Raw genomic sequence first — 14,119 nt, 5'->3', positions numbered from 1 at the left:
TCCTCCGCATGGCAAAAATAGATGGGCAAGGTGATGGAGGAGTACAGGTACAACTTCACTTCATCTATAGAGGTACCCCTATAGTGTCAGGTCAAGCACTCCATCAAGATGAAACCAGGTGTGCCCCTGCCTAATGGACTGATCTACCGCCACTTTGTTCTAGAGAACAATGAAATCAAGAGGCAGATTCAGGATTGTTTTACAGAAAGGGCATATTAGGCAATGTTCATCGCCATGTGGGAGCTTGATCGTGTTGGTACAGAAAAATAATGGAATCCAGAGGCTTTGTATTGACTATCAGTCACTAAATAAGATCACTGCCTGGAATAGGTATCCAATCCCATGGATTGATGACCTTCTGGGCCAGCTCAAGGGGGCCAAATATTTTAGTAAGATTTAATTGAATTTTGATTATCACGAAGTAACCATCGAACCCTCTGATGTGTGGAAGACTTCCTTCAAATCCAAGGAGGGACTTTTCGAATGGTTGTTCATGCCTTTTGGGTTGACGAATGTCTCGAAAACCTTCATGAGGCTGATGGATGATAGCTTTTGGCCCTTCACCAATTCATTCGTGGTAGTGTATTTAGATGACATCCTAATCTTTAGTTAGAGCTGGGAAGAGCACCTACACCATATTTGACAAGTCCTCCAAACCTTGTGACAACACAAATTGTGTGCTAATTTGGACAAATGCACTTTTTGTATGACCCAGGTTCAATATCTAGGATAAATTATTAATGAGCGGAGTGTGCATGTGGAGTTAGGAAAGATAAAAGTTATTTGGGATTGGCCATCCTTAACAACTCTAACAAAGCTTTGTAGCTTTCTTGGTCTTGCCAATTTCTATCCCAGGTTCGTGTTGGGATTCTCTCATATCACTTGGCTTTTGAGTCTAGTCACCAAGGTTAGAGCGAAAGAAAAGTTCTTTTGGTTTGAATCCCAACAGAAGACATTTTCTAAGTTGAAGTATCGCCTATGCTCTGCACCAATGCTTACATTACCAAAACTTTAGCAACCATTTGAAATTGAGACAAACTCCTCCGACTATGTTATTGGTGTAGTTATTACCCAGGAGGGGCATCCATTGGCATATCACAGTGATACACTTTTAGATATAGTCCGAAAGCATCCCACTTATGGTAAAGAGATGGATTCCATTCTCCGGGCCTATCAACAATGGAAACATTTAATTATGGGGAAGGAAACGGTCATCCACATAGACCACCGACCCTTGCAGTTCATATTGACACAAGGAAAGTTTCAAAATTATCACCATCATAAATTGATTTAAAATTGGAGGAGAAATTTTCCTTCTTAAAAAATGACCGTCCTTTGATGCTTTACATCTAAAAATGGGTCTTATGAAAAAAACAAGTTTTATGGTCTCTTCAAGGATAATGAGTTAGTTGTCATGTGAAATTTAAACAAGCAACATATCATTATGAAACTCATAAAGGAACAAGAAGAGAGACAAAACATAAATTGAGGATAGATTTCACCCCTCCTGGGCTACATCTCTGGGCCTGCTAACACAACTATACCACTCCATAGATTTCAGTGATAAAAGAGTACATGAAATGTGTTGACAAATGAGTGGCTAGTTACCCCTTCAAAGAAACATTCTCCTGCAAAGAAATCTCACTTTGAATAGCATGAAATCCTACAATAATCCTTGAAACGGTCAATGAGAAAAGGGCTTTCACATCAAGACCATGTACTCAATCTGAAAATGAGCATACATGTACAACAATTCCACATTAGAGTGCTAAAAGAGAGTCTTCCTAATAAAGACATAATGAGAAAAGACAAACATGAGCTACATCATAGAAGTAACAACTACTATAGATAACATATGAAGGATAGAAAACCCCTACAAGGTCCTCTCCAATTTGAAAGGCCTTCAAAAACTACTTCAAACATCTAATTGTACCTAGTACCCTATGACTAAAACCTACAAAACGTCCTTCCAGAAATGTTCCAATTAGTAAATAGAGGCTTCCATTAGATTCATAATGTCCAAAAACCCTATATAAGTTCTTCTTGGGCTCAAAAAGATAAAAAAATCATCAATTGATCGCTCTCCCAAGTTGCTCCTATTGTTCGTCCTCCAAATTGGCTGAACCTGCTAAGTGAGCGACATTTTCGCCCTTTTATCCACTCGGAGGTGACAAATTCACCCACAATAGCTGCAAATTTTCACTTCTTTTAAATTCTAAATAACCCTTTAGGTGCACATCGAGGGCCACATGGGCGCTATAAGGCCAAGGGTTGGGCCAACAGTTTGCCCTCACTAGCCTTGGCCCCTTTTCCTTCAGGTGGTTGGTTGCATCCGAGTGATGTGGTCCGGGGTCGGGGCTAACAACCTGCCCCCACCACTAATGCCCTAGCTCCTCTGCCTCTGGTTATATGTGGTGTCATGGGATCAGTTCTAGGTTCCAATGCTCCACCCAGCCCATTTAACACCTGCTTGAGGCCACCTGAGTAGCGATATGACTTGGGGCTAGTGCTTATAGCCCACTCTCTTTGCCAACACCCTAAACACTATGTGCATGGTCCTCGATCCCTACCCTTGATTCATGTGGAGGTGTCGAAGACCAAGGGCCAAGGCTAACGCCCAACCCTTCTCCCCCATAGCACAAACCTTAACTGTTTAACAATAAATTAGAGCCATAGTCTATTGAGACTCATCCAGATGGTGAAGTGGTGGAGTGCGACGGTGGTATATGGCAAGTTGTGGGTTCAATCATGTTGAGGCCTGCGGGCCAAACCATAAAATTTTATTAAACCCCGAGGTGCCACATGGTGGCCTCTAGTTGGACCATGTGGTAGCCTCTAATTGGACCTCCAAAATTAACATCACCTAATCAAATGTGACCAAGTGGACAAATAACAAAGAGAAACTTGTCAAGCCCACATTCATCCTTCACCCGGTCGTACCCCTAGTCAGCATGCTGACATCAGTAGTATGGACTACCTAGTCAGTAGTCCAGTCAACACACCTGCAATTTTTTTAGTTGTTGAGCCAAACGATCAGAACATCATAACTTGAGCATATGATATCAATTTTCAGTGATTCAAGTTCCATTAGATTCATAATTATGAATACTACGACTTGATGCTAGTGTCAAAGATTCTGGGCACTTTCATTTTTGAGAAACAAAATGATCTCCAGATCATGCCTCCCCACTAGGAACTTTTGGACTCCAAAATTTTATCTTCTCCTAGCAAACAAAATGAGGAAAAAGCTCAAAACTTTCCAAATATTAATCCTTAATGTTATGTTTTCAATTGGTTCCTTCAAGCTCCAATCAAGGTACTCCACCTATCCTCTCCGTGAAGTCCTCACCTTCCTGTGAATAATCAAGCCACAATTCTTTAAACCACGTAGGAACAAAAAAACATCGATGTATGGAATATGAACATTCTCTCCAAACCCATATTTCATGGATCAAACAAATTCATCTTGAAGTTCCCTTGTTGAAGAGAAAATTGACTTTCCATCTTGGAAATTAGAAGGAATTCAATGCTTTCCATGCACTGATTCAAACTTTTCTTTACTATCCTCAAAGTGTGCTTGTACACAAAAGTACTCTAGTTGCAAAAATTCAATGACACATTTGGTTTTGTCCACAAAAACATAGTAATTTCTTGTACAATGTTTATCAAATATTTTACTCACAACAAGCTTCATCTTGAAACACTTGTATCAGTGAGTACATGACATAACTGTAGACATATTGGATGACAAACATTGTTCATCCCAAAAATTCCTCAAACAATTGGACTCATAAACAAGCCAACATAACATGACATGTCAATGAAAAACATACTTGTTGCAAATAGTGATTATTCTTGTTTCACTTTACAAAATACCCAAAACATGTAATGAACAACAAGTATTTACAATTTACAAAGCAATGAACTATACAAAACAGTCTACCCAATCTTTGCCTCTCCTAGGATTATGGGTTCTCTTTCTGCATCTATTCTACTTTGAAGGTTGCCTTAGGAACTATGCCAGTATCCTCTTTGCCACCTATTTCTTTCCTTGAATTGGATTGCATGACCTCTTTATCCTTCTTGGGACGAAGTTCTAGATGAAGTTTCCAACACCTTTCATTCCCATGCCCATTCATGTTACAATGGGTACAAAAATATTGACGCTTTCCCATCGACAAGGAAGTCTTCAAACTCGATGGAGGTTCTTCATGATTGATGCCAAGAATTTGGTCCATTATTTTGACCATCACTTTGCGTTGCTCACAATTAAACACACAATGATCAGTTGCATTAGAAAAAGTGCAATGATACATGTCCCACAAATAATCAAAATTACCAACATTTGGAAAATTCCTGTGACAGTTATAACGGTCCCTTAGGTTGTAACTTTGATGATGAGAACTGGAAGATGACATGCAAAGTCCTTTCAAACATTCATCTCACTTGGGAGAGAAATTTCCATTATAACTACCATATTGGTGTGACATATCATCATCTGATTTTCCACCCATATTTTCTGCTTCAGATGTCGATGACGAATTTGAAGATGACTCAAGCCATCCATTTTTTACCAACATGCATATAATGAGAATCTTTGAGATGATGAAAAAACTTGCAAGCATCATTCTCTACATATGGTCCATAACCTGTGTTTAGACCATTCCCACAAATTGGTTTCACTTTGGAGGAATTCTTTACTACTTCTGCAATGGAAATATGACTAGCTTGTTCTCAAGCACATGCTGCAATTGAAGGCACATATTACTCTTTCCCTCGTCAACAACTGCTATCAATCTCCTCAATTCAACATTCTCCATTCGAAGAGACAAGTTCATCTCCTCTAGCTCTTGGATACTTTCCAACTTCTTGCCCATACCTACAACTTGGTCAGAACCCACTCTAGTACCAATTGATATGAAATTGGAGGAGAACTTCTCTTTCCTAAAAGCTAACTGTCCTCTGACGCTTTGCAAGTAAAAATGGGTCTTATGAAAAAAACAAATTTGATTGTCTCTTCAAGGATGACGAGTTGGTTTTCATGTGAACCTTAAATAAGAAACATCATCATGAAACACATAAAGGAAAAAAAAGAAGAGAGAGAAAACAAAATTTGGGGACGAAGTTCACCCCTCCTGGGCTACATCTCTAGGCCTACTAACACAGCTAGACCGCTCCATAAATATTAGTGTTAAAAGAGTATATGAAATGTGTTAAAAAATGAGTGGCTAGTTTCCCATTCAAGGATACATTCTCCCGCAAAGAAATCTCACTCTAAAAAGGATGAAAACCTATAATTAGTCATGAAACAGTTAACAAGAAAAGGACTTTCACATCAAGACCCTGTACTCCATCTAAAAATGAGCATACATGTACAACAATTCCACATTGAAGTACTAAAAGAGAGTTTTCCTCAAAAAGACATAATGATAAAAGACAAACATGATTTGCACCATAGAATTCACATCTACTATAGATAACATATGAAGGCCAGAAAACCCATACAAGCTCCTCTCCATGCTCAAAAGCCTTCAAAACCTGCTTCAAACCACTAATTGTACCTAAAACCCTATGACTCAAACCTGTAAAAGTTCCTTCCATAAGTGCTCCAATTAGTAATTAGAGGCTCCCATTGGATTTAGAATGTCTGAAAACCCCTATCTGGGTTCTTCTTGGGCTCCAAAAGACTAAACACTCATCACGTTATCGCTCTCCCAAGTTACTCTTGTTATTCGTCCTCCAAATTGGCTGAACTTGCTAACTGAGCGACATGCTTGCCCCTTTATCTGCTCAGGAGGTGACAAATTAACCCACAATATGTGCAAATTGTCGCTTCTTTTAAATTTCCAATAACCCCTTAGGTGCAAGTCTAGGGCCAAATGGGTGTCATAATGGTATCATAATCACACTATGAGTGACATCAGTTAAAGATTTATTGTTTAAAGGTATTACAAACTCATGTGCTGGTGTGTGTTCTATGTTATCGAAGCAATGGATTGATTAGATTGCCAATACAAAGACAATTAAATGGAAAGACAGCAGAGAAATATACTAAGCAATATAAGAACACAAGCAATTAATAAGGAGTTCACCCTATTCTCCAGGGCTACATCTCCGGTCCAGCATTCAGTGCTGGCCTTGTTTGATTGTGTCTTAAGTAGAGAATTACAATGTAGGGACTCAAAGTGAGTTCTCCTAAAGCAGATTTGCTTGGCATGGTGGTTCTTGGATTCCCCAAGCCATTTGAGTACACAGACTTCTTCTTCCTACCAGCTCTATGACCTTTCGGTCTACAGTGGAAAGAGCCTAATGTGGTGCTCAGTCTGAACAGATCCTCTATGGGATGGCTTGAATCTTCAATCTCTTCTGGTGCTCGATACTGCCTTTGGTTAGCTCGGCCCTCTGTCTTCTTCTGCTTTGCTTTACTGCCTTCTTATCTAGTTTCTATCTTTTTGTGTTCTGTCCTCCTCTCGGGATTTCTTGACTGACTCCTTCTCTCTCTCTCTCTCTCTCTCTCTCTCTGTGTGTGTGTGTGTGTGTGTGTGTGTGTGTGTGTATTTTGTCTCTGTTCATGGCTTTTAGGCCATCCGTTCCAAGACCGTTCGGTTCCTCTTCCGCCTCTGTCGATTCACCTTCTACAGCCGCGCTTGGAGTTCCCTATTCGGCATCATCATTAGCACTCAGGGAGTGGCCACATGTCCTCCCCTAAACAGTGGTATCCTTCTTCATAAGTTCATTTCTTCAGTTACATCGGGGATGAAGTCTTTCCTCCACCGTGACGGTCAAACGGATTCCAAATCTTTACAAATGGCGACGTATTCCCTCATCGATTCCGCTTCCTCCATTAGGCACGATCTCAGCCATCCGATCTGGGTCTCCCAGATCCAACTTCATACGCACGTTTTGTGTGGTTGACTTGCTCGACCGATAGTGCACGATCAATGACGGTTTTCTCTCACCTCCACTTGCCATGCATCAATCATTGATTGGAATCGCTCCGCTCTCGTCCAAAACCACTTACCATTTGAGGGCGCCCTGATCAATACCGCCAGTTTCTAGAGCATGGGTCCTGCCTTTGTCCTTTAGCGCTTTTCACCTTTCCCACACGGTTCTCCGGTTCCCCCATGCGTCCGAGTGCTCGGGCTTCCTCCATTACGGCCCTGTTCGCCCAGCGATGCCGCTAATCACGCATCAAAAATCACCTCCATTTCCCGATTCGGGGCTCCCAGGGGCTACTTTGACCTCTTGCGCAGTCTCCATGGGCCTCAGTCAGCGCGCTTTCATCAAGGCACTCATTGTTCCATGCTGGTTGCCATTGCCACTGGTTCAGGGTGTTTTTTATCGTTGTTTTGAATTCTTTAGAGATTTGAACTGACCTGATACAGTCATGGTTCTTTGACAGTTCTTTATGGATCCAATTCGGATCACGACCTTCCCACTGAAAAAGCTTTTGGACCACCAAAAGTTGGTTTTCAAGCATCGACTAAGTGAGGGTATTATTTTCTCACTTGTCCAATCTCAATCCACTTTGCACTGCTTGGCTTTGAACCTTTGAGCCTAATCCTAAGGTACTCAACATCTCCCCTGCGCGTTGTCCTCACCTTCCTGTCCAACACTGTGTCTTCCTGCAACTCATTAAGATATTCAGGTAACAGGCCATCAATGGAAGGCAATTGACTCTGCTCTTCAGGGTCTTCTATCATTGAAGGTTCAAACAATCTCAAGCAATCTGCATTTACGACTTAGTAGATGTGCATGTAAGTTGGTAAATCAAGGCAAAAAGAATTTTCACCAATCTTCTCAAGTATCCTAAAGGGTCCATACCTGATAGGCTTTAGTTTTCTACCTTAACCTTGCATCCTATCCTTGCTGATACACAGCCAGACTTGGTCTCCAACTTGAAAACTATGCTCCATCTGATGCTTGTCATGCCTAGCCTTGTACTTGGCTTGGCTCTTTTCCAATTGTTCCTGTACTGCCTGGTGGATCTCCTAGATCTATTCAATGAACTTAGTTTCCTTGTCCACATCACTGTTTCCTTCAACCATGTTATCTTTACCAAAGACAAAATCTAAAGGAGACCTTGGTATGAAACCAAAACAGGTCTCAAAAGGAGATCTATATGTAGAAGAGTGTTTTGCTATGTTGTAAGCATGTTGCACATAACACAAGTGTTCATCCCAAATCTTAGGATGTTTGTTGCAATAACCTCTCAGTAACTGGATCACTGTCTTGTTTACTACTTCTATTTGGCCATCTGTTTGTGGATGAAAAGTTGTGCTTTTCTTTAGTTTGGTTTCCATCAGTTCCCACAGACTCAACCAAAACTTCCCCACAAATCAGGTGTCTCGATCAGATACAATGGAAGTGGGTAATCTAAAATGAACCCATACATGTTTAAAGAACAATTTTGTAGTCTGTTTAGCTGTAATCTGTTTACTACAAGGTATCAAAATACACATTTTGTTGAACCTATCCACAACAACATATAGATAATCATGACCTTTCCTAGATTTAAGCAGTTCTCCAACAAAATCCATGGAAACACTTTCTCAAGGGTGAGAAGGAACTGGCAATGGAGTGTACAAGCCTAGTTTTCTGTTGTTGGGCTTGCTTTTAGCACACATAGCACGCCCTCTTACATATCTAGAAACTGTCTCATTCATTTTTGGCCAATAGTAGAACCTTTTCTATATCAGCTTGTTGTTCAGCATTACAGCCCTCAAATACATTGGTTTTATCAAGTTTCTTTTCCTTTACAACCATCAGTAAGAATTGTTTGCATGAATTTATCATTATTTTCATCTACCCTGAGTTTATGAGAGTATAATTATTCTTGAGCTTATGAGCTCTTACAAAGTATTTGATTCCATCTTTAACAAGAAGATACTTGTTCTCAGCTCTATAGAAAATAGCCTTCCTATCATACAAGTAAGGACTTCCTAAAACAATTCCACATATATCCAAAGGAATTATGTCTAACTCAACCTCATCTACAAATGCTGACCCAAAAGAAAACTTGAGTTTGCACTGTCTAGTCACTTGTAGTTGTGCTTTATCATTCAACCATCCTAATGGGTATGGTTTCTTATGAGGTGTAGTTGCTAATCCCAATTTCTTTACAATTGCTTTAGAAATTAGATTTACTTGTGAGCCACTATCAAACAAAGTATCAATCTTTTGATTTTTGGAAATAACTCAAATATGGAAAAGCTCATGCCTTTTTCTCTCATTTTCTAACTATGTAAAATTTGAAACAGGAACTATAAACTCAAAATGGGAACTCTGGCCAAGAAACCCCGAAAAAACATCAAAAACAGTGCTAAAAATGAAAAGTGTGTATACTGGAACGATGATTTTATTTTTTAGGAGTCAATTTTAAACATGTTCTAAAAATGGCAGTGACTACGAAATTTTCGTGAAAAATATAGCTTCAAAACGAAAGTGATGATACTGGAACAATGAATTTTTTTTAGGATCAATTTTCAAAATTTTTAAAAAATGCTAGTAAAACCAAATTTTTATGTGCCAAACAAAGTTGTTTATGAGGAAAAAACACATTAATGTTTTTGGTAGAATATCGTTTTTCTTTCCTAAGTATAAATTCAACATGTTTTCAAGCATAACATGCTAGATACAAAAGAAATTGAATTTTTTTCAACTATTAAATTAGAAAACCATGACATTATGAACAAATTACATCACTAAATGAATTCAAAAGTTATTATTTGTTTATTGAATAAAACATACATTATATCTCTAATTTAATATTGCATTGTAAATATTTTAAACAATAAAAATTATCATAATTAAGACATATAATCCAACAACATAAAAATGCCTCATAACATCTCATTTAACACCATATGGAAATCATTAATTTTATTTCAAGATACGATGCATACATCAGTGATATAAACTTTCTTAAACAATTATTCAAAATCACTCATATTTTCTTGCACACCATCAGAATTCACATCTTCAGATGAGTGACTGGATGCTGACGAAGATGTTCCATATTCTTCTCTTTCATCAACTAGTGCCCCATCTGAGTCCACATGCATGCCCAACACTTCAGGTTTCAAAATTCTTCTAGATCTACGACTAGTTTCAGCAGACTCCCATCTCAACACTGTTCCTTCTGGTAACAACCTTTTCAGAATCTCTATCGTCTTGAAGCGAAGAGTTCCTCTCTTTGTTAAATTGAAGTCATAAATAAGTATGTCAACATCCTCCAATTTTGATATGTCTGTGCGGCGGCGATTTATATTTGTACCCTTTCTTTTTCTCTTTCCTCCATTTTTTTTTGTCAACTACCATCTCTGGATTATACACACCATTGAATGGGTGTGCATTTGTGGCATACCAATGTACTTCAACACTTGTAAAATCCTCATTTTCTTTAAATACCTTTATAACATTAGCAACCCAGAATGGATAGCCATTGGGATCTCCATCTGCTAGCATTGCAATCATGCAACCCTCCTTAATATCCTGTACTAAACCCCTGTAAAGGTCTTCAATGGCTTCATGTTGTGCACGAGATCTTCTGGAACCAACATACATCTCTCTTTCCTCTGCCTGTGAAGAATTAATAATAGCTTGAGATTGTTTCTATTCAACAATGTTTATTTCCTCATGTTCATTCGACACATTTTGTGGCCAAATAAATGGATTTTTCAAAGGTATATCTTCATTTGTTGTTGTTGAAATGATATCACTTTGATTATTGAAAAATGACTCCCACCAAACTGAATCAGCAATGTCAAAGTACTCATAATTATATCTAATACATTTTTTAATTTCTTCCAGGGAATCAGAATAATTTATATCTCTATTTTGTCTGTGTCCATTCTGAAATTCACCCACTGATTGTAATAACAATATTTTTGATGCAAATATTGGATTATCTAGAATGAACTTCAAAAATTGCAAACCTGATGATGGTGCCCATTCTGCAGTAGTTGAATACTTCTTGCCCCATATTAGCATTTTCCCATCAATTTTTTTGATACGAAATTGATGTTGGAAGCTAATGTCATTAAGTTGTTCAATCCATTTCCCCTCACCATATGATCCCAGAATAAACCTTCGCATGTCAACAGTTTCTTCCAACACATCAAAAGTAGGCTCTGGCATGTATGATTTCTTAAGACATTCAATTAGTGATGGCAAGCTCCCAACTTGCTTCCTCCTCAATATGACTGAAAAACGACTGAACATTTGATCAATATGGTCATGAGTGTTCCCAACAAGAAGGAAACCAACCTTTACCTTTTGAAAAAATTTCAATTCAACAAGCATGTTTAGATATCCAAAAACAACCTGATTTTTGTTTTCACGGCAAGTGTTGTCCAATTGTAGATACAAAACTTCAGGAAGATTACCAGACCAATGAGAAATCACATCATGAATTATGGTTATGGTCATATTTGAATCATTATGAATATTTGGAGCTATGAAGTACACCCTTGGCAACATTTTCCCATTGAAGACCATACAACCGACCAAGTGAAACTGAATAAAATTTTCCTCCTGTAAATTTTTAGGTGTGCGAACAAAATGTGGTAAAAGTGTTTTCTTCTGGTCCATACCATCAATTATGAAACCCAAATATTCATTTGGATTATAATAACACTTCTTTCGATGCTTGTACAACTTCTTTCTTTCGCTTGTTTGTTGTTCGTGATGCTCCTGAAGTTCTTTGACAATTAAATCTACACAACATAAAAGAAATTCATTAAGAAATATGTTTTCATAGTTGATGACTATACAATTTTAAAAGTTAAAGTTATGAATTCTTGCCTCTTTCGGACCCTTCACATTTGTCCCATTTTGATTTAAGAGAAGCACATGTACTACAAAGCCCCATCCTTGTCTTCTTAGGAATACGGACATTGTTGAATTCTTTCTTCCATACTTTCACAAAATATTGATATGTAATAAACCGGCCATGTCCTTCAGCACCTTCTGCATATTCTTTGTATAAGTTGTAGATTTCTCATCTTGAAAAATTATCTGGAACATGTATTGTCTCTCTATTTGGCATACACTCTCCATGCTTTGAAAAGAAATCTTTCATCCATGACATTGCAGTATTTGATAATGGCCCAAACTATTTTTTATAACGTCCTTCTGAATAAAATGTGGGATCCTTTTCCAAATTTTCTTGAATTCTCGAGAGACGAAAATTCCCAATCAAATGAAACATTTTGAAAGATTTTCTATAGATAAATAAAGTCCTAATATGATAATCATAACCTAACAATGTAGATTGCATGCACCCAACTAAATATAAATTTTGTGTGCTTTTATTCATTGACAAATATCTCTTCCTGCTTTCTAATGCAAATTTGAAATCCATATGTTTCAAAAAATCTTTTTGGCGACATTCACTTGAAATGAGAGCGCTGATAGAACTTCTTCTCATCAGATATTTTGCTCTACCCCTTGTATAACTAGAACATCTTGCACTGATACGAAAAGGTCTGCTCCTACTCCTCGATACAATATTACTTGGCAACATCTCCATCATTGGATCATCATTTGTATAAGGATTTTCATCATCATTAAGAGGAATGTTATCCACACTATGATCAACTCTGCTTTTCAAATATTGACTTGGAGGATATTCTTCATCTTCCCCTTCTTCAGTGCTGCTGTCATAGTCCTTAGAATGGAAAATTTGACTCAATGTTTAATGGATATTCTTCCTCATGTGCATTGTCAGTGCTACTCTCATAGTCCATAGAATTAGGACTACATCGAAAATGTGACTGTTTACTTATTGAAGATGCTACATCCTGTCCTTTATCACTACTAGCTTTATACTCATTAGAATTAGGACTAACTGCATCATCCTGTCCTTCATCACTGCTGCTCTCATAGTCCTTAGAATTAGGACTAAGAGGACACTGTGACACTCCATTCTTTTGAAATTCATCATCACACTCTTCATAACTGTTGCTCTCATAGTCTTTAGAATTAAGACTAAGTGGACACCGTGACACTCCAATGTTTTGAAATTCATCATCCCGCTCTTCATCACTGCTGCTCTCATAGTCCTTATAATTAGGACTAACTAGACACCGTGACACTCCATACTTTTGAAATTCATCATCATGCTCTTCATCACTACTGCTCTCATAGTCGTTAGAATTAGGACTAAGTGGACACTTTGACACTCCATTCTTTTGAAATTCGTTATCACACTCTTCATCACTATTGCTCTCATAGTCCTTAGAATTAGGAATAAGTGGACACCGTGACACTCCATTCTTTTGAACTTCACCTTCATGCTCTTCAAAACTGCTGCTCTCATAGTCCTCAAAATTAGGACTAAGTGGACATCATGACACTCCATTCTTTTGAACTTCACCGTCATGCTCTTCATCACTACTGCTTTCATGGTCCTTAGAATTAGGACTAAGTGGAATCTATGACTCTTTATTTATTTGAATTTCTCCATCCCCTCTTTCATTAGTGCTACTCTCATAGTCCTTAGAATCAGGACTAAGTGGAAGAATTGACTTTCTATTCATAGTGGAAGAATTCCTGCTATATTCATCAATATGAAAAGAGTTGTTACGCGATGAAGATGTTGATGGTGTATAAATCGAAACTTCACTATTAGAACAATCCATCCCTTTCAAATAGAAGATGTTGAATGATACAAATGGAGAGTCTCCTAAAGATATTATATAGCTTAGAGAATGAAATTTTCCCTCCAAAAATTTTCCCTCTAAAAAGTTTCGCGAAAATATTTCCCTCCAAAAATTTTCGTGAAAATATTTCCCTTCAAAAATTTTCGTGAAAATATTTCCCTCCAAAAAGTTTGTTAGATATATTTACCTTCATTATTCTATTTTACAATTTATTGAAAAATGTAAGCTAAATTTTTTTATGAAATAAATCATTAAAATTAAAATTATAAACTACAACTTCTACATTAATTATTTTAATAGTTAAAGTATATAATATTTACTAAACAATTGAATATTTTTTTTAATTTTTATAATATATTCTAAAACAAATTAATCCCACATTCAACCTGTTGTAAAACAATTATACAATATTCACTTTATAATATTTTAAAACAAATTATCCCACATTAACTGTA

Source organism: Pinus tabuliformis, chromosome J, assembly GCF_031772625.1.
Source record: "Pinus tabuliformis cultivar Carrire ecotype Pingquan chromosome J, CPIR1, whole genome shotgun sequence".
NCBI lineage: Eukaryota > Viridiplantae > Streptophyta > Pinopsida > Pinales > Pinaceae > Pinus > Pinus tabuliformis.
This window is presented reverse-complemented; position numbering follows the sequence as displayed.